Here is a 21,513-nt window from a genome sequence, read left to right on the forward strand (position 1 = left end):
AACTCCTGTCTAATTTCAATTTCCTAAACTTACGTATTTCATTTTTCTTTTTGACTAATTATACAGTCATAGAGTCATAATCTTTCAATATCTCCTGTCATCCAAAGTTCCCAAATCTTGCCATTCTTATCGTTCATCCTCACAGGAACATGCTGGTCCTGAACTCAAGACTCCCACATGTCAGATGTGGGTTTACCCTCAAACAGCTGTCCCCAATCTAAAGTCTCCAATTCCTGACTAATATTCTTGTAATTAGCCTTCCCTCAGCTGAGCACTTTCACTTGAGAACAGTGTTTGATAACACTTGGAGGAAGCGCTGAGGGTAGCAAGGTTGCAAAATGTACTCTGGGTGGGGAATATTTCCATCCACCACCAAGAGTGGCCCTGCAGCCGCATTACTGTTCAAACTGGTTGGATCCTAAAGGGTATAGCTGCTAGATTGAATCGAACCCAGCCAATTACCATTCAATTGGCCTAACGTCGATCATCGATAAAGTGAAGGAAGGTGTCATCAGCAGTGTTATCAAATAACTCCTGCTCAGCAATAACCTGCACAGTGACACCCAATTTGGGTTCTGCCAAGACCACTCAGCTCCTGACCTCATTCAAACATGGATAAAAGAGCTAAATTCCAGAGATAAGGGAACAACAGCCTTTCACATCAAGGCTGCATGTTACCAAGTGTGGCATCAAGAAGCCTTAGTAAAACTGGAATCTGTAGATTTCGGGCAAACTCTCTGCTGGTTGGAGTCATATCTGGCAGATAGCAAGATGGAGGTCAGTCATCCCAGTCCAGGGCAGCTTTGCAGAAGTTCCTCAGGATAGTGTCTTAGGCCGAAACATCTTTAGCTCCTTCATCAATCTATCATAAGGTCGAAAGCAGGGATGTTTGACAATGATTGCACCATGCTCAGCATGATTCCTGACTCCTCAGATACTGAAGCAGGCAATGTTCAAATGCAACATGATCGGGATAATATCTAGGCTTGGGCTGACAAGTAGCAAGTAACATTAATGCCACACAAATACCAGGCAATGACCACCTTCAATAAGAGATAATCTAACCATTGAACCTTGGCATTCAATGGTGTTACCATCACAGAATCCCCGCTATCAATGTCCTGGAGGCTTCCATTGATCAGAACTCAAATATTGCTCTTGACTCCAACAGCAAGTTGGAGATTAGGAATACTGCGGTGAGTAACTCAACTCCAGACTCGCCAAAACCTGTCCACTATACACAAGGCATAAGTCAGGAGTGTGATGGAATACTCCCCACTTGCCTGGATGGGTGCAACTCCAACAACGCTCAAGAAGCTTGACACCATCTATGACAAAGCAGCTCACTTGCTTGGCATCACATCCACCAGTGTCCATTCCCTCTACTTCCAACAGTCAGTATCAGCAGTGTGTACCATCTACAAGATGTACTGTAGAAAGTCATCAAAGATTCATAGACAGTGCCTTTCAACCCACAACCACTTCCATATTTAAGGATAGTGCCCATAAGTATATAGGAACACCACCACCTCCAAGTTAATCTCCAAGTCACTCACCATCCTGATTTGGAAATATATCATCATTCTTTCACTGTTCCTGAGTCAAAATCATGGAATTCCCTCCCTAAGGGCATTGTGGGTCTACCTACAACATATGGACTACAGTGTTTCAAGAAGACAGCTCATCACTTCCTTCTCAAGGGCATTTAGGTTTGGGCAATAAATGCTGGCCAGCCAGCGACATCCACATCCCATGTACAACAAAAAAAATTACTCTCATCTATAACTATCTTAAAATTTACAGAATTTTGATCACTGTTTTCAAAATGCTCCCCCATTGAATATCTCTTTGTAAACTGTTTATACTCCTCTTGCAACTTACCTGTCAAAATATTTTAGTGTTGTCTACAAATTTGCCCTTCCTCTAGTTTTTGGACCCTCCTACCTTGGGAAAAGACCTTGTCTGTTCACCCGATCCATACCCCTCATGATTTTATAAACCTCTATAAAGTCAGCTCTCAGTTTCCAATGCTCCAGGGAAGATAGTCCCAGCCTCGTCAACCTCTTGCTATGACTTAAACCTTCCAACCCTGGCAACATTCCTCAGTGTGTTCTCTCTGTTAATAAGTGCACCTATCAGTTATTCATACCCATCATCTAAACTTCCAGTGGTAATAGGATCACTGAGCCATAACAACCTGTTTATAGGATAATTCAGATACATTTGCTTAAAATGAAATAATTGAGCTGAATTTTTTGAGATTAATGTATTAATGTCAAAATTGTAGCAACTCACTTCTAAAAGAGTGTTTTCAGTGATGCATGTAATACAGTACATGTAAATGTACGCACATTACGTATTCTTGTGATGAAGGCTGAAGTCCATATTGGGCAATGATAGACTTCAATAGGTCTAGATTTTGAGGGAGAAATTTGTTGATTTAAGTGATTCTGCGCAGATTGCATTACCCCTCTCTGAATACATACATTTTTGTCAATTTAGGAATCAGAGAAACATAGGAACAATTTCAACCACTAGGACTGGTTCAAAACTAAATAAAATAAATGCAGAACAAGTCTTTTACTGATTAGCAATGAAATGATAATGACATTAATGCCAATTAGAATCTTTTCAAGAGCATCTCATTACCATTAAGATATTACTCCTGCTAAGAAATACATTACTTCCAGAAAATCTGGCTAACTTCAACTACTTTGTGTCAAAAGTTTTGATACAAGCTGAATTACAATTAGAGATGTACAGCAGGGAAACAGACCCTTCAGTTCTACTTGCCCATGGTGACCAGATATCCTAACCTCATCTAGTCCCATATGCCAGCATGGCCCATATCATTCTAAACCCTTCCTATTCATATACCCATCCTGTTGCCTTTTAAATGTTGTAATTGTACCAGCCTCCATTACTTCCTCTGGCAGCTCAATACATACACGCACCACCCTCTGCATGAAAAAGTTGTCCCTTACATCCCTTTTAAATGTTTCCCCTCCCACCCTTAACCTATGCCCTCTATTTCTGGACATCCCCACCCCAGGGAAAAGACCTTGTCTATTTACTACATCCATGTCCCTCATGATTTTATAAACCTCTATAATGTCACCCCTCAGCTCTGACAATCCAGGAAAAATAGCCCTAGCCTATGCAGCCTTGCCCTATAGCTCAAATCCTCCAACTCTGGCAACATCCTTGTAAATCTCTTCTGAACCATGATTAATCTTAAGAAATATTATATTTTCAAGTCAACATTTTACAACAATATTTGATAAATAATGCAAGTACCCAAATTGTGTTAATGAAATAGCAGACAAATAAATAGTTTGGGGATATGGAAGACATTATATACACCCAAAAAGATTTCTGCATTGAATGAACAGAACATTAATGCTTTCTGAAAGCATTTTCTTTATGCATCCATCATCTTAGTTAAACATAAAAGAACTGACAGAGTAAATTGATAAAATATAATATATTTTGTGTAATATTTATATTGTAATGTTGTACAAAATGTAGAGAACTCACTCAAGGCATGTCTAAATTTGTTGGGATTGTCGTCTTTTCTTGACTCATGTAACTTTCAAAGCGATGAATTCTTCAAGCTCTCTGCACAATTAGCGTGAAAAATGTAACAAATTGAGCTGGAGGAACTGCTCTTGTGTTTGCACAAAATCAAATAACACAGGGCCAATTTATTTCCTTTTCCTTCCTCATTTGGAATGCACTGTCTAATTCTGAATTATCCAGATGAACCTGTTCCTACTTTTACAATTGAAAACCTGAATCCTTCTAATCTGTAAGTTACTTTGTCTGTGACTTTCATGTTAGGGATGCGGTGATACAGAGAATGGGAAAGGTTTCCACTTTTTTGACCCAATGTTCATTTGACACATTGGTACATAGAATAATCACAACATATACGAAGCCCGTTTGGCTCACCTTAGCTGTGCTGGCCAGCTGAGGAGCAATTCATCTAAGTCGGCCTTCTGCTTTATCTCTGTAGCCCTGCGTTTCTTCCTGTTCAGATAATAATCTGATTCTCTTTTCAAATGACTCATCTAAATCTGCCCCATTGTACTTTCACATTGTATATTACAGATCCTAAACATCTACTGTGCGAAAGAAAGCTTTCCCCCTATCACCATTGTCTCTTTTGTCAATTATTTTAAACCTGTGCCTTCTGGTGCTTAAAAGCCTCCACCAGTGGCAATGTGATACAATGTAACATTTCCTCTATACTCTTGAAGCAATATGCAAAGATTTCCTCTGTGCTATGTTTGAGGAAATTATAAATTTGTTCTCTAATATGGTATTACAACCTTATTGAGTTTAACACCCTCAGTGGTGATGAAATGGAAATCTTTAAATAAAAAACACCTCTACTAGACCACAGTTATACATCCTAAAACAAGCCACCATTGTGCCTACAGTATTTGGGAAATTTATTTGTAAATAATGCACTGGCTGGCTTGGGATAGTGTTGTGGTTGTGGTTTCTCCTATTAGCGCTTTCTTTCATTTTAATCTGTAACAACCATTAAACACTTTACATGAAGTATGGGATCAGAAGTGTGAACCTGAAATTGTGTGAATGTTTGGATCTGTAAGAGACACAGGTGTTATGAAGAAAAAAATACTAGGAAGAATTAACTTTGTAACTTTGAGGTGTTGGTTGAGTCAGAATGGCTATGTATTTTTCCGCTGCCTGTTGCTTTGGAAGGAAATAGGAAATTTTACCACTCAGTCTTAAAGCAATGAATTAGACATACAAATAAATAACAGACTTCACAAATAAGTGGAGAAATTTTGTTGTCTGTTAAAAGAGACCTATAAGCTGCATTCTATCAATTATCTCACCAGGGAACAGAGAGCATAGACGGAGAGATTTGATGCTTTGAAGAGATAGTTTACATCCTGTATTCATGTTACTTATGGACTTAATGTGTTCAAATTCAGATCTCAGGAGGAAATAGCAAACTATTGATCAGTATGTGGTATAACTGACATATCTAGCTGAACTCCATGAATCTGAAGAGGTGATTTGATTGAAACCTATAAGATCCTGAGGGGTCTTGACAGTTGGATTTCATTCATTCATAAGATGTGGGCACCACTGGCTAGGCCATTTATTACCCATCCCAGACAGCAGTTAAGAGTCAACCACATCGCTGTGTTTCTGGAGTCACACGTAGGCCAGGGCAGGTGAGGATGGCAGATTTCCTTCCCTGAAGGACATTAGTGAACCAGATGGGATATTTTTTCCTGATAATCAGCAATGGTTTTGTGGTCACTATTAGAATCTTAGTTCCAGATTTTTTTTTCATTGAATTCAAATTCTATCACCTGCTACAGCAGGATTTGAACCCAGGATCCAGAACATTACCAAGGTCTCTGGATTAATAGTTTAGATCCGAGTGGTGCTGGAAAAGCACAGCAGGTCAGGCAGCATCTAAAGAGCAGGAAAATCGATGTTTCGGGCAAAAGCCTTTCATCAGGATGCTGCCTGACCTGCTCTGCTTTTCCAGTACCACTTTGATCTAAATTCTGGTTTCCAGCACCTGCAGTCCTCACTTTTGCCTCTCTGGATTAATAGTCTAGTGATGATACCACGAGGCAATCACCTCCCTTTTTGAATGTCAAAATGATTTTTCTTGTAGGCAAATCTAAAACTCAGAGCCACTGTTTCAAAATTAAGAGGTTTCTCATTTATGACAGGTGTAAAGAATATTTATTTTCCCCACAAGGATTATGAGTTTTTGGAACTCTCTTCCTCAAAAGATATTGGAAGCAAAATTCTTGAATATTTTTCAGGCAGAAATAGATAGGTTTTCAATTAGTAATGAACGTGGTGCCACTGTTTAAGAAAGGCGGTAAAGACAAGTCAGGGAACTATAGACCGGTGAGCTTGACCTCTGTGGTGGGCCAGTTGTTGGAGGGAATCCTGAGGGACAGGATGTACATGTATTTGGAAAGGCAAGGACTGATTCAGGATAGTCAACATGGCTTTGTGTGTGGGAAATCATGTCTCACAAACTTGATTGAGTTTTTTGAAGAAGTAACAAAGCAGATTGATGAGGGCAGAGGAGTAGATGTGATCTATATGGTCTTCAGTAAGGCATTCGACAAGGTTCCCCATGGGAGACTGATTAGCAAGGTTAGATCTCATGGAATACAGGGAGAACTAGCCATTTGGATACAGAACTGGCTCAAAGGTAGAAGACAGAGGTTTAATTTGTTAGTCCTACCTTGTCCCTGCCTGCCCTGACTGTTTGATTCACTTCTGTTCTCAACTGTACCAGTCGCAGATTGATCTCTTCCCTCGCTATCTCCCTCGGCCCCACAACCCCACCTTACTAGTTGAAATCCTCCTGAGCAGTTCGAGCAAATTTCCCTGCCAGTATATTAGTCCCCTTCCAATTTAGGTGCAATCCGTCCTTCTTGTACAGGTCACTTCTACCCCAAAAGAGATTCCAATGATCCAAAAATGTGAATCCTTCTCCCATACACCAGCTCCTCAGCCATGCATTCATCTGCTCTATCCTCCTATTCCTGCCCTCACTAGCTTGTAGCACTGGGAGTAATCCAGATATTACTACCCTTGAGGAATTCCTTTTTAAATTTCTGCCTAACTCTCTCTAATCTCCCTTCAGAATCTCAAACTTTTCCCTTCCTATATCGTTGGTTCCAATGTGGACAATGACCTCCTGCTGGCCCCTCTCCCACGTGAGAACCATTCTGCACCCTCTCTGAGACATCCTTGATCCTGGCACCAGGGAAACAACACACCATTCTGCTTTTTCTCTGCTGGCCACAGCAACGTCAGTCTGTACCTCTGACTACAGAATCCCCTAACACAATTGATCTCTTGGAAGCCGACGTACTCCTCGTTGCATTAGAGCCAGTCTCAATACCAGAAACTTGGCTGTTTGTGCTATGTTGCCCTGAGAATCCATCACCCCCTCCATTTTCCAAAACATCATACCTGTTTGAAATGGGTATATCCACAAAAGACTCCTGCACTAGCTGCCTATCTCTCTTAGCCTTCCTGGAGTTAACCCATCTATGTGACTGTATCTGAGAAATCCCCCCCTTCCTATAACTGCCATCCATCACATACTGTTGCTGTTGCAAATTACTCATCGCTTCTATCTGTCTCTCCAACTGATCCACTTTTGATCTGATAAGATTCGCATCCAACAGCATTTATGGCAGATATAATCCACAGTAACTCTTAAACTCTCTTTAAACTCCCACATCTGAATATATCACTGCAAAGGCCATTTTTGCTCCTTCACAATCTACAGACCCAGAAAATAACGCCGTCTTATTCCTCTACAAACACTGCCCCAGGTTAAATGAATAGCTATGGCTTATATTTTAAGTTTAATCAAGAGACTTATCTCCAAAAACATATAATCAAGAAAGAATCCACTATACTCACTACTGCAGCCTTTCTCTTGGACAGACTTAAAACAACGATTAACTTATCTGATTCTGTGCTGTGAACTTTGCCCAACAGTTCCTCCAAGATTAGTTGTGAATTTCACTGTTTGTTAATTTTCCCAGATGCACTCCTAAACTTGACCTGCTCTTGGGAAATAAGGCAGGGCAGGTGACTGAGGTGTCAGTGGGGGAGCACTTTAATTCTATTCATTTTAAAATAGTGATGGAAAAGGATAGACCACATCTAAAAGTTGAAGTTCTAATTTGGAGAAAGGCCAATTTTGACGGTATTAGGCAATTGCATGCAATTCTGGTCTCCTTCCTATTGGAAAGATGTTGTGAAACTTGAAAGTGTTCAGAAAAGATCTGCAAGGATGTTGCCAGGGTTGGAGGATCTGAGCTACAGGGAGAGGCTGAACAGGCTGGGGCTGTTTTCCCTGGAGCGTCGGAGGCTGAGGGGTGACCTTATAGAGGTTTACAAAATTATGAGGGGCATGGATAGGATAAATAGACAAAGTCTTTTCCCTGGGGTTGGGGAGTCCAGAACTAGAGGGCATAGGTTTAGTGTGAGAGGGGAAAGATAAAGAATAGACCTAAGGGGCAACTTTTTCACGCAGAGGATGGTAGGTGTATGGAATGAGCTGCCAGAGGAAGTGGTGGAGGCTTGTACAATTGCACCATTTAAGCGGCATTTGGATTGGTATATGAATAGGAAGGGTTTGGAGGGATATGGATGGGGTGCTGGCAGGTGGGACCAGATTGGGTTGGGATATCTGGTCGACATAGATGGGTTGGACCGAAGGGTCTGTTCCCATGCTGTGCATCTTTATGATGATATGATAACTGAAAGGTTACTAGTGGTAGACAATCCATGGAGCAATCAGATCAGCTAGGATTTTACTGAATGGTGGAACAGGTTCAAGGGTGTGAGTGGCACACTCCTGCTTTTAATTTGTTTGAGACGGCAATTGAAAGGTGATCTCATCAGAGATAGGATTAAAGATCCTATTGTAAGCTGAGAAAGGAGAAAGTTTCTTTTCAGAAAGTCATTGATGTGTACAGAAACTTTGAAGTTGTTAATTATCAGCTGAAGCATGTTAGTGGGAGAATAAGGCTTTTACTGAGTGACAGTACAGACTGATTGAGAACAATATACTGGAGAAATATAACAAATATTTGCAGAAGTGCTGGCAGAAAGATCAAGACCAGAAAGCAGGATATAGATATCACAGAGGTTATTACAAACAGGGAAAAAAAGAGAGGATGTTGAGCAAGGGGAAAGTAATACTCTAACTACAGGATGCTGTGTCACTTTGCACAAGCAGTTTAGCTAGAAAGAAGCAATGTCAGTTGATGATACTGATGAATAACTTTGTATCATACAACATGTTGGCATCATAAGGTCCAAAGGTGGTAAACAGCTTGTGCCTGCTAGAATGATATCTGGTGAATGAGAACATTGAATGAACATGAAGTGTCAGCAAGCTATCAGTGCTTGTGTAATGTCATGACCTTCTCAGATTTGTGAGAAGTGGCTCAACCTGGTGACCCAAAATGAAGATGAAGTTCAGGGTATATAATGGAATGATATTCATCCCAAAAGAACAACTGCAGCTGCAAAAATAATGCAATGTGAAAAACGAAGGTGTGGATTTCCAAATAGTAGATGTTAATCATTCATCTCATCACACACTAAGTCCACCCATCTCAACTGAAGTAACTATAAAATATAAACTTGTATCTTACATGTGCCAGAAGAAATTTGCAGCATATTGCAGGCCATTAAGACATTTATAATTCATCAGATCCATGAACATTACAAAGATTTTGTATAGGTCTTCGAAATCTTCCTGCTGAATATCATCTCAAAGTTAATTGAGAGTGTGAGACAACTTCAGCATCCACCAATGAGAGTTCCAGCTGCTCTCAAGTTCAGCCTGAAAGACAAGAGAGAACAGCAGGAGAAGAAAAAATTAATCAAGAAAGTAAAACTCCTACCAATTTTATTAGCAAGTTCGCTGCTAGAGTTGTGCAGTCCTTGGGGGCAGAACAAAAAGCATGAGAATCAAACAACCAGTGATGAAAAATTAGTTCTGATGTACTACTGAATTGTCAATATAGAAGTCACTTTGCAGTTTTATGCCAGTGAGACAGTACTTGGGATGGCATAGTGGCTCAGTGGTTAGCACTGCTGTCTTGTAGTGCTAGCGACCCAGGTTGGATTCCAACCTCAGGTGACTCTCTCTGTGGAGTTTGCATGCTCTCCGGGTATCTGCGTAGGTTTGCTCCGGTTTACTAGTACAGTCCAAAAATGGGCAGGTTAGGTGGATTGGCCATGCTAAATTGCCAGTTGTGTCGAGAGGTGTTTTTGGCTGGATGTATTAGCCATCTGAAATGTGGATTATAGGATGGGGGGGGGATAGGGGTAGACTTGCTGGGCTAAATGACCTGCTTCCACACTGTGGGGATTCTATGATTCTATGCGAAGATGAGAAAAAAAATGCTGGGGTGCATCCATGCATGCCATCAATGAACTGAGTCTAGTCTGAAGATGGCAAGGAAGTACTTTACTAGCCAAATATAAGGAATGAAATCCAGGATGACATCAGCCAGTTCTGTGTTTGTAACAAATTCCAGGCCAAATAACCTACAGAGCTGCTTATGATTCATGACATCCCAGATTATGGATGGTTCTTGGAGCTGGTTTCTTCACTCTCACAGGAACTTGATAACTTCAACTACTATTCAGACTATTGGGACTTAGATCAGCTGTTGTCATTGACTGCCAGTGAGATTGTAAAAAGCTTGAAGGCACACTTTAGTGTTTGTGACTGCACAATTTTGTGACGAGTGACAATGGCTTTCAAATCATGAGTGAAGAATTCAGGTGTTTCACAAGCGATTGGGAAATTAATGTTCAGGGATATGTAGGTTAGGTGTATTAGTCAATAATTGGGTAGGGGAATGGGTTTGGGTGGGATAATCTTCGGAGGGTCGGTGTGGAAATGTTGGGGCTGAAGGGCCTGTTTCCACACTGTAGGGATTCTACGATATGTATTTGGCACGGCGGCTCAGTGGTTAGCACTTCTGCCTCACAGCCCCCACGACCTGGGTTCAATTCCAGCCTCGGGCGACCGTCTGTGTGGAGTTTGTACATTCTCCCCATGTCTGCGAAGGATTTCTCCCACAATCTAAAGATGTGTAGGGCCAGGTAAATTGGCCATACTAAATTGCCCATTGTGCTAGGTGCATTAGTCAGGGGTAAATATAGGGTAGGGGAATGGATCAGTGTGGATTACTCTTCAGAGGGTCCGTGTGGACTTATTGGGTCAAATTGCCTGTTAAGGGGTGGCACGGTGGCTCAGTGGTTAGCGCTGCTGCCCGGGGACCCGGGTTTGATTACAGCCTCGAGTGACTGTGTGGAGTTTGCATGTTCTCCCCGTGTCTGCGTGGGTTTCCTCCAGGTACTCTGGTTTCCTCCCACAGTCCAAAGATATGCAGGTCGGGTGAATTAGCCATGCTAAATTGCCCGTAATGTTAGGTGCATTAGTCAGGGGTAAATATAGGATAGGGGAATGGGAATGGGTCTGGGTGGGTTACTCTTTGGAGCGTCGTGTGGAATGTTGTGCTGAAGGACCTGTTTCCATACTGTAGGGAATCTAATCAAATCTAATCTAAACACTATGTGTCATCTCCTACACTGTTCCCCAGTCAAGTGGAAAGGCTGAGGAGCAGTGAAGGCCAGGAAGGCAATCATAACAAATATGAACAAATCCCCCATCAGTAATCCTAGCTGAAATAGTCCAATCTGTAGACTAATGTCACACTACACTCAAATGCCACTCCCAATTGTGAAAAAAAACACTTGATGCCAGAAGTAGTGACAAGTATGTGTGACAAAATCAAGGTGAAATGAAATAAAGCTTAATTTCATTTTGATGGAACTGCTAAATTATTGCCAAGGCTACGCATTGGAAACCTTGTCAGAAAGCAAATTCTCAAAAAGTCAGGCCACATGGCAACTTGGGACCTGAATACATTAGTTGCCAAATAGATTGTATGCAGTGAATATGAAGTATCAAGTATATAGTTGCAACTACAGAACATACATACAACTAGAAAAGGTGTCCCTCACCGAAGGCAGCTAATCAGGAAGATGGTATTTCACCATCCGCTCAATGCACCAAATAACCAACAATCCCACAGACTGACCATTCCCAATAACACAAAGACATCAACAACAACAGTTACCATGACAACAGCACTCATTAAATGTACAACATTCCTCAGATAAGAATAATACTTTAGGTACAAGCAAACACTAGACAAACAGCTAATGACAACATTCATGTATACCTTTATACTACCTAATTAATTTAAAAATTATATGGCCAGTGTATTGGCCAATACCAATGAATTTTGGGCAGACTAGAACCATTACACAGTTGATGGTTTTCATTGTTGACTGCTGACACTGGGTAACTTTTGTAATATGTAGCTAGAAAGAATAATGCTTGTAACTTCTGAGTTTTTAAATTATGAATTGAGGTATGTTTGAAAAAAGACATTTGCCCACAGTGTACTGGCTGGTTGCTTTAACAGCGTGACCTTAGTGTATGTTGGGAGTGAGAGGCCTGTTCTATTTACATTTCATTGGTTGTCTGAAATGAACTTCCGAGGCATTTTGACAGTTTTCAGCCTGTGAAGATTAGGCAGTCTGAACTCAAAATGTCAGCAATCAAACAATTTGTGTAGAATGACAGAAATGTATTTGAAGCAGTCGGGATTCATCCTGGTACCCCAGTTCTCGAAAGAAAATCCTAGTGCTTAATTTGCAAGGTTTCTGCTTCTAGCTCACCAGGTTTGCTGGTTGCTGTGCATACTAGGATAAAGTGTCCTGTCTAAATCTCTAATTCTTGTTCAATTCAAAGGCTAGAAGTTCTTTGTCACACTGCTTGAGCATTCTGAATTTATAGGATGGAATCTTCCCAGCCATTTAATGGCATGGCATTGGTGAGAAAGTTTGGAGATTGACGTGAGATCAACAGTAAGGAGATTCCTGACACTGGGAGCAAAAAATCCAATTTTCCAAACAAGTGTGGAATGGTAAGTTGGGACTCTCACTAATGAGCAGTAAGAGGCCTATTTGCATGCATCAGCATACATTAACAACTCATTCCACCTCATTGCTGTGCAGTTTCCTATTCTAGATAGAAACTGGAAGGCTACAATTGATGAGATGAAAGCCAAAGTTGCAGCCTGGCAATTTCTGCTGCTTGCTTCTCTGGGCCTGCACCCTGGACACCAGACACCAACATCTCTGAGCATCCTACTTGGGCAGTGACTGCCGCAACCCTGTGATGACAGAAATCCCTTAAGGTCCTGGCTGTGACCAATAGTCCTGCATGTAGTGAGTGGCAGAATATTATGCAGACCATGCCATAGGGAAATGGCGTTTAGGCAATGAAACGAGTTTGGGATGCTCACATGACCTCACGGAGAGAAGCCCTCCATGAAACTTGACAAAAATTGACATTAGCTGATTTCTAGTAAATTTCAGTTCATTATATTTGTTCAAAATGACACACAAAATGAACTGTGATATAAAAATAGATAAGATTCGGGAGGGGAGGATAAGTAAAGTGAAAATTACCAAATAAAATGATTTTTCTGTCTATGAATGATTAATTGCTGAACTAACTCAATGAGTTTGTGCTTTTATATTTGTGTGTTCAAAAATGAATCTCAGCTACAAACTGACTAGCTGTATACAAATGTATGTAACGGTAAGGATGCCATGGAATTAAATGAAATGTAAAGATAAGCTTGCGCATCATTCAATTTCTATTTAAGAATAAATTAAATGAGATTCTATTTATATTTATGCCAACAACAATGGATTTCCAACTATTTTAATTGGAGCATGAAAAGTGGATGAACCCTTTCATTTCTCTCAACTGAAAGGTGTAAAATGTAATAGCTCATTTTTATGCAGCTCAGCATGAGGTTTCATGTCATTAATTCCTGTTTGCTTAGACCAGACAAATGACTACTCACAGTGAACTAAACAATTCAAACCTCACTATTTGCTACTTGCTTTCAGCGAACATTTTTCCACTTATTAGAACCAGCTTAAATTGGCTGTAACTGTAACTTGTTTTTGAAATTTTTAATGTTTTTATTACAATTCATGACACAAAAGCCAGACAAATGGGTTGTGCTGCCTCGATCAGGTTTAATCACACATGTTTTAGTTGACTGGTCTTTGACTGTAAAAGCTAATCATTGAAGGAAGCGGAAAAATATCGACATTATTAGATTGAGTGTGCAAAGATATCAGATCCATTGTGCCACTGGAGATGGTAGCCCATTGCTCTGCAGGAGATGTGCAGAGCACCGAGTATCCTCAGATGTACGCGCACAATGCACCATCTTCCAAGAGGCTTTCATTCTCAGAATTTAGAAGCTCCTTCTTATTGCCTGAAATCAGTATGTTTGTGTGCAAGTGGTGTGAACTTTTTTACCCTCAGAGTAAGTGTTCTGATTACATCATTCATGCGGGCTTTTAAAATAAAGAATGTTATCTATTAGCACGTACTTGCCCCAGATGTTTAGACTCATTGATCCAGATCTTCTGATGGGAAGATTAGATTAGATTACTTACAGTGTGGAAACAGGCCCTTCGGCCCAACAAGTCCACACTGACCCGCCAAAGCACAACCCACCCATTCCCCTACATTTACCCCTTCACCTAACACTATGGGCAATTTAGCGCGGCCAATTCACCTGACCTGCACATCTTTGGACTGTGGGAGGAAACCGGAGCACCCGGAGGAAACCCACGCAGACACGGGGAGAATGTGCAAACTCCACAGACAGTAGCCTGAGGCGGGAATTGAAGCACTGTGCCACCATGCCGCCATACCAAGATAATCATTGCAGCAGTGTGGATAGGAGTTTCATGCTGAGACTATAAGAAAGTTGTATGGAATTGCCAGGGAAGTTAAATTTCCAATGTCCAATTAACCAGTGTCTTTAACCATCTGAGCTAAACTTAAAGTAGGAAAAACTAGTGGAAATAAAACCAAATCTAACTCCTAGCTACTATAAAACTGAACCTTTTGACTTGCTAATGAGTCTATGACTACTCTGTCAACCTGGTTTTGACACCTGACACCACCAGATCCATTCCTACCATGATCTGATCAATGACTGCCTTCTGACTCTCCACTGACCCTTTGGATCCAACAGCCACACCCCCCCAATCTTTAACTACTTCAGACCTCACGGATCTCTGATTCCCTCTGCAACTCTGGCCTCCCCAATTACTACCCATGGACACCCCTCCCAGGCTTAACACCCCCAAGCTGACCACCCCCATGGATCCCATCCTTCTTGATTCACTGACCTAACTTTCAACACTCACTGACTCCCTTTCTCCCCAACTTCCAGACTCAGCATCTGCCTTTTGTGTGACACATCCATAGCTAACACAAACATCCTAACTGGGCTCTATAGATATGTTCACTCCGATTCCTCATCTGACACCCACTCACTGACATGTACATCCATATGCCACTCTTATACTTCATTTACTTCACATGTTTACACATTTATCTTCTCTCCATATCTGTCAAAGAAACTGCAGGACCCTTATACCACAGAATATGACACTTACCGCTGAAAACGAGATAATGTTTTAGTGCCAATTCAACCTGCCATTGCCTGCACAGATACTGGGCTTGTCAATGCTTCTTCAGCTGGGAAATCTCCTTGCCTGGAAGTTTGTTTGTAAAACTATACCAAAGATAAGAGGGCAATTGTTAGTCTGATCTGGGTTGGAAATAAGGACTCCATTCTATATCAGAAGTTTTAGGTGAATATCTTACTTGCATCCACACAAAGATTAGGTACAGATGAATATGAAACAATATGGTTACAACTTAAAACTATCTCAGTCTCCGTTGTGACAGACCTGTAGTTTCTTAGATGAAGGTAAAACTTTGCAGTTGGAGATAAAAGTCTGGAGAAACAAATGAATCTCAGTCAGATGTGAAAGTATTTGAATATCTCAGAGACTGGTTCTCAGGTGAATATGATGTTAGAGAATACTGTTTAAGATTTCTCCCTTTCAAGGTGTTGCTGTTTATGATCTGGATTGTTAGCATGATTTGCAGCTGATGTGATGGCTTTTCTTAGAACTCTATCTGCAGAACAGCTTCTTGTTATTCTTATAATCCAGACAAAAAAATGGCTTTCTCAACACGTGACTGTCATAAATTCAAAGTCTTTTTTCCAACCAAAGTGTGATCTATAATTTGACATTTTGAGGGTGTGTTTGTAATGCCATTGTGGTTAATAGTCCATTCAATTCAACATTGTCTTTGAGTTAGTTCTACAAAAAAGCATTGATGAAACAATAGTCTGGAATGTTCCTTTTGTTCCCTTGTGTGATAATTCTGTTGCTTCAACCCACAAAAGAAGTCTAGGGACATTCAGGAACCATCTTTTGCAGGCTCTGTTCAGTATTTGAAACATAAAATATTAATAGCATGTCCATTATATGCTGGAACATTACAAGGCTGCTCATGCAGGCTTACCCAGTTGGCTTAAAAAGCAATAGAATTCCTGCCATTATTTTTTCACATGGCTCTACTGGTTGATATAATGCCCAGTTTTTGAAGTTTGTGTCACACAGAAACATTTAGTTCATTTGCACTTCATTCAAAAAACATTCAAGTGTTCAGATGCAAGATTGGCTCTGTACTAGCTTTGGTTAATGGGACAGGTACCTAATTTGCAGGCAAGGTGATTTTCAAGAACTGAGGGCTGAACCTTATGTTTTTATAACTCTCTTGGAGTTGTGTTGAATTCCTCAGTGGGTTATTCTCTGTGAAGCTTAATGGGTTTTCTAGCTGTATCTTAGCAAGCTTGTATCAATATTTACCTACATGATCCCACAAAACCTCCCACATCACTAACTCTACACTGCCTTCTCAGTCCCTCCAAATACTTCACCAACTCTTCCCATACACAAAAAACATTATCATATGTGGAATCCGCTGTTATCTCACTTATTCTCCCTGTTTTTGGTATTGGCAAAATGAGCCCAAGTGTAGGAGAAGACCAGGACTGGTCCTAATGGGATGTAAAAGCATTTATGTCCCACCATATATGCATCAATCTGTATGTTACTGCCACTCTTCCATAACTGCACTGTCAGTGTCTATCATTGCACACCACTTCCCATCCACTGGCCACAACCCATCTCTCTCGATACGACTTGCTGGTATTATCAGTGTCTCTATGACATCTGCAGAACAAAGCCTGGCTCCCCTAGAAGTACAATCCTGAACCTCTGAGGCCTGCATTACTGAGACCTCAGAAGAAGCATCATCAAGATTCCCTCCTGCATTCCCCAACAGCTCAGATACTGACATCTCTGAGGTAATGTTAAGCATACAGAAAAGAACATAAGCTGGTGAATACCTCACTGCAACAGCTCTGCAGCTGGCTAAGGAGGAAATTGCCCAGGCTGCTGGCACCTGGATGATTGTCGGAGATCAGGCTCCTGCTCAGCCCCAGAAGGAGAGGACCCTATGGTGTCAGCAAACAAAGACTTCATCCACATGCACAGAGAAGAGCAGGAGCAGCAGACAGGCATGTGGGAGGCAATGGCCCTCTTTGGGTCAGAAGCTTTAGCAGTGCAACAAATCATATGACTCAGCTGTAGTAATAATAACTGGCCATAATATTTTTCCTGATTGCAAAGGAGTTCCGTGTTTCTTGTCAATGTCATTCAATATATTGCCTGCAGATGGGCATCATTCTCCACTTCTTCCATGGCTAGACTTCTTTTGATGGTGAAACTTTGGAGCTTGAAGCTGACTGTAATAATTTTGGAGATCAAGATGGAAGTGTTCTATATCTCTCCTGATATTTGAAGTGCTATTTCAAGATGCCAATAATGGGTTCTATGATCAAGTAAAATGAAATAAGATGTTTGCTCTGGTGAGCAACGAATCAAAGGCTGTCTTGATTTATCTGTGTCCAGCTGATTGACTGATGCTGCAGATTTCCCCTGGAGCAACTTAGAACTGAAAAACATAGTTGTTGAGGGCAGATGTTGCCTTGTCTGCAAATAGCAATCCCCAGCATGAACATTATGAGTGTGAAACTCTGAGTTGACATACAAGGTGCTAAGCACATGAATTAAGCTGTCACTTCAGTTATGCTCTAGAATTTATGACTTGCATTGAAAACCACCTGGAAAAGTGAGAGATGGGAATGGATAGCTGACCAGATGTGTTTCCATCACCTTGTCATTACTTGCTCAGTACTTTCTGGCAAGGGGAAGTGTTCTATACTGAGTTTATAGTATAGGAGAAAGTATATATTTTTGTTGTATATACGTCTTTGTTTAATATTGTCCTGCATGCAAGCCAACCTTATTAATTCTTCTCCCCTCTCAAATGCACCTACATAGTCAGTAATATTTTATTGAATTTGCTTGAATTAGGAAAGCCTAATTTATTGGGGTCAGGTGGACTAGGCAGGATAATGGGTGTGCTTGGAGGATCACACAGGAAACTGCATGACCAACTGCTGGTGGTTGGAACACTGTCCTTCATTCAGGGGATGTGATGAATGGGCAAACACAGGAACCTCAGCCATAAATAGTAAGAAGTCAATTTGGCTTGTAAACTAATCACTTAGAATCAATTATCCTTGAGCCCACTAGGATCGGAAGGTGGGTTAATGGAAGATACTAGTTGCATATCAGAACTTCAAGGGAGTCAGAGAGCAGAGGTATGTGTAGTGACCATCACTGGGGAGAATGTGCAGGGGATGCTGAAAGGTCTCAAGGTGGATAAATCACCCAGACCAGATATACTACACCCCAGACTTCTGAAGGAGAGAGCTGAGGAGATTGTAGAGGCATTGGTGGTGACCTTTCAGGAGTCATTGGAGTCAGGGACAGTCTCAAAGTACTGGAAAGTATTTTTCATAACTTCAACAGGCTTCAGGTTACTGTGACTTTAACTCCTAGCCTGTAAATGCTGATAGTTCCCTTCTGGAGACATCATCTATCTGAGCATAAAGCTTCAAGTAACCGTTTCAAGATTTTATCCAATTGCATCTCATTGGGGACTATCACAACTCCTTGCTTTAAGGTAATTTATGCAATATTTTTTACGTCTTAGGAGCACTGCTCTATACAACTCCCTTCATCCAAAGACTTCAAAGAACTGCCCAAACCTAAGTAACCCAAAAATAAATCTCACCCTCTAAGCTCTTGGTGTTTTTCCTAAACTTATAACAAATGTCAAGAAATTTCTAACAGACATCAAAGCATTATGTTTTACTTCGCTAATTTGTAACAAAAATCCATTCATACTGTAAAAATAGCTCTTCGATACTATCTTAAAAAGAAATCACGATGGTGACAGGAATGCTTGCAAGTTACTAATTGACCTCAGGCACACAGTCAGCTCATATATCACTAACTTAAATTTAAAATAACTGATAGTAAAAATCTGCACTGATCATACAGTTTATATCACAATCACCAAGTTTACCCTTGAAATAGATTGATTTTGTTTTTAAGATATTTTATTTTTGAATTTCTACAGCATGGTTTTGAAGCAAACTGGAATTAATTATGTTTATAAACCCCTAAACATTCAAAGTTTGTGAGAAGATTTGTAGCTTGGGTGCTCGTTGTTGTGGTTCTGTTCGCCGAGCTGCAACACAAATTCCCAGCTCGGCGAACAGAACCACAACCCCTAAACATTTTTGAAAGATGAAGAGTTAATGTAAAACTGAGAGTTTTATTCTGATAAGAAGGAAGATTAACTGAAGTGCAAGAGGATTTACTTAAATAGTAATTTTGATCTGAAACTGAATAGCTTTTCAACTAGGAGTAATGTCAACCACTTCAAATTGACCTACTCATTAATCACTAATCTTAGCACATTGTAAGGTAAACACATTTCTTACCATCTCTGTACTGTTGTAATTCCTTCAACGCATTCATAAAATTAAAATCTTTAAGTAGCTGCATCAGCCTATCAGAATGATATTACATCCCACAGCAAAATACTAATTTATAAATATTTCAACAATGATTTATATCTAGGAGAAAGTGTGGACTGCAGATGCTGGAGAGTCAGAGTCGGAAAGTGTGGCACTGGAAAAAGCACAGTAGGTCAGCCAACATCTGAAGAGGAGGAGAGTCAATGTTTCAATGACATTCCTGATGATGGGCTTTAGCCTGAAACATCAACTCTCCCGCTCCTCAGATGCTGCCTGACCTGCTGTGCTTTTCCAGTGCCACACTTTTCGACAATGATTTATCTCTGTCCATAAATATAACCTCTCACTATGTAATCTCATGTGGAAACTGGGTTACATTCTATCATTTTTATTAACATGTATCAAAAGGTTGAAAAGAAACAACTTATAACTAGTTTTTAGTTTTGATTGGTTCTAGCAAAAAAGCCAAAGTGCAGATATTGGGCTGGTTTTCACCTGCAGTGTAAATTGTTTTGGTTCTAAGCACTTGTTCAATACCATAGGAGGTCAACTTTTGTGTTTGTGTCAGGGAGATTCCGCTTGTATAAGGTAATGGTTCAGAAGGAGTCAATGTTGAAGTTGGATTGGCTCCTCCAAATCTGATGTCACCCAGTTTTGGGGTGGAGAAACAGGTTATATTACACAAGGTCTTGACAGAGACAGATGTGACATACATGGCTTCTGATAGTCATAATTATCTTAACTAGTTATTTCTGTTATATCTATTACTATAATGCAATAAAACGATACTTTGTTATGTAAACCAGTGCCATTTCTTGTTAAGACTTTTTAGTCTTCTATCCTCTATCACTGATAATTAGATAGGCCTTTAGATTCTGCAAAGAAAGGAGGATTGGTGGCAGCAAACCACCCAATTGACTATCCACCAGTGGTTTGGACAACATAATTTGGTGGTAGCAATGGTAGAATAGTTGTTGTTCATTGTTTAAATTAAATAAAATTGTCCTGAAGCATACAATTTTTCATTTATTCATTGGATGTGGCCCTTGCTGGCTAGGTCAGCTTTTATTGCTCATCACTAATTGCCTTTGAGAATGGGGTATTGAGCTACCTTTTTTAAACTGTGCCAATATTTTGGGGTGCAGGTATACCCATGGTGTTGTTAGGATGGGAATTCTAGGATTTCAACTCAGCTGTAGCAAAGGAACAGAAATATAATTCTGTGTCAGAATGGTGAGTGCCTTGGAGGGGAACTTGGTGCTTTGATACATTTGCTGTCGTTGTCCCCTGAGGAGGTAAAAAGTTATGGGGAAAAGGAGTCATGATGAGTTGCTGCAGTGCATCTTGTAGATGTTATGTACTGCTGCCACTGTGCATAGTGAAGAGGCTGGAGGGGGGAACTGTTAAAGTTGGTCAATAGGGTACCAATCATTTGGGCTGTTTTGTCTTGGTTGGTGTTGAGTGTTGTTGGAAGTGTGCTAATCCAGGCAAAGTGGGAAGTATTCCATTTCACTTCATGACTTGTGTCTTGTAAATGATAGGCAGATACTGGGTAGATAGAAGGTGAGTTACTTACTGCAGAATTCTCAACTTTTGACCTCCTCCTCTACGTGTAATATCTGTTTGGCTGGTCCAGTTCAGCTTCTGGTCTATGGTAAGCCCCAAGCTTTTGATAGTTATTCCTAATGGTGACACTATCTTTCAAAGATTCAATGGAGAAAGAAGCAGATATTGTAGTTATATTGACTATTTCATATTTTGACCTGACCATAACAACACTGCAGCAATATGTGGGTAAAACACCAAATGAATCCTAGAAAGATTCTTTTCAATTGGAAATTCTGCTTCTGACAAATGTTTTAAATACATTTTAATATTTTTCACATTATGAAGGGCATTCTCAATTATGAGGCAGTTCAGAACCAGGTATCACAGCTGAGAAATAGGGGACATGCCATTTAGGATTAAGATGAGGCAACATTTCTTCACCCAGATAGTGGTGAGCTTGTGTAATTCTCTGTCA

The 21,513-nt window shown here is 40.5% G+C and overlaps 1 long non-coding RNA gene across 4 annotated transcripts in view; it reads right to left on the minus strand.

Annotated features, from left to right (window-relative positions):
• Positions 1-3,483: 3,483 nt before the first annotated feature.
• The window catches only part of LOC122556701, a 170,922-nt gene continuing 152,892 nt past the window's right edge, over positions 3,484-21,513 (minus strand). For all 4 annotated transcript variants that reach the window (XR_006313620.1, XR_006313619.1, XR_006313618.1 and 1 more), the window contains 4 exons: positions 21,067-21,188; positions 15,133-15,251; positions 9,201-9,391; positions 3,484-3,618 (listed from right to left, as the gene is read on the minus strand). This is a non-coding gene — a long non-coding RNA (uncharacterized LOC122556701). The remainder of the gene's footprint in view (positions 3,619-9,200; positions 9,392-15,132; positions 15,252-21,066; positions 21,189-21,513) is intronic.

Source organism: Chiloscyllium plagiosum, chromosome 14, assembly GCF_004010195.1.
Source record: "Chiloscyllium plagiosum isolate BGI_BamShark_2017 chromosome 14, ASM401019v2, whole genome shotgun sequence".
In the NCBI taxonomy this organism is placed as follows: domain Eukaryota; kingdom Metazoa; phylum Chordata; class Chondrichthyes; order Orectolobiformes; family Hemiscylliidae; genus Chiloscyllium; species Chiloscyllium plagiosum.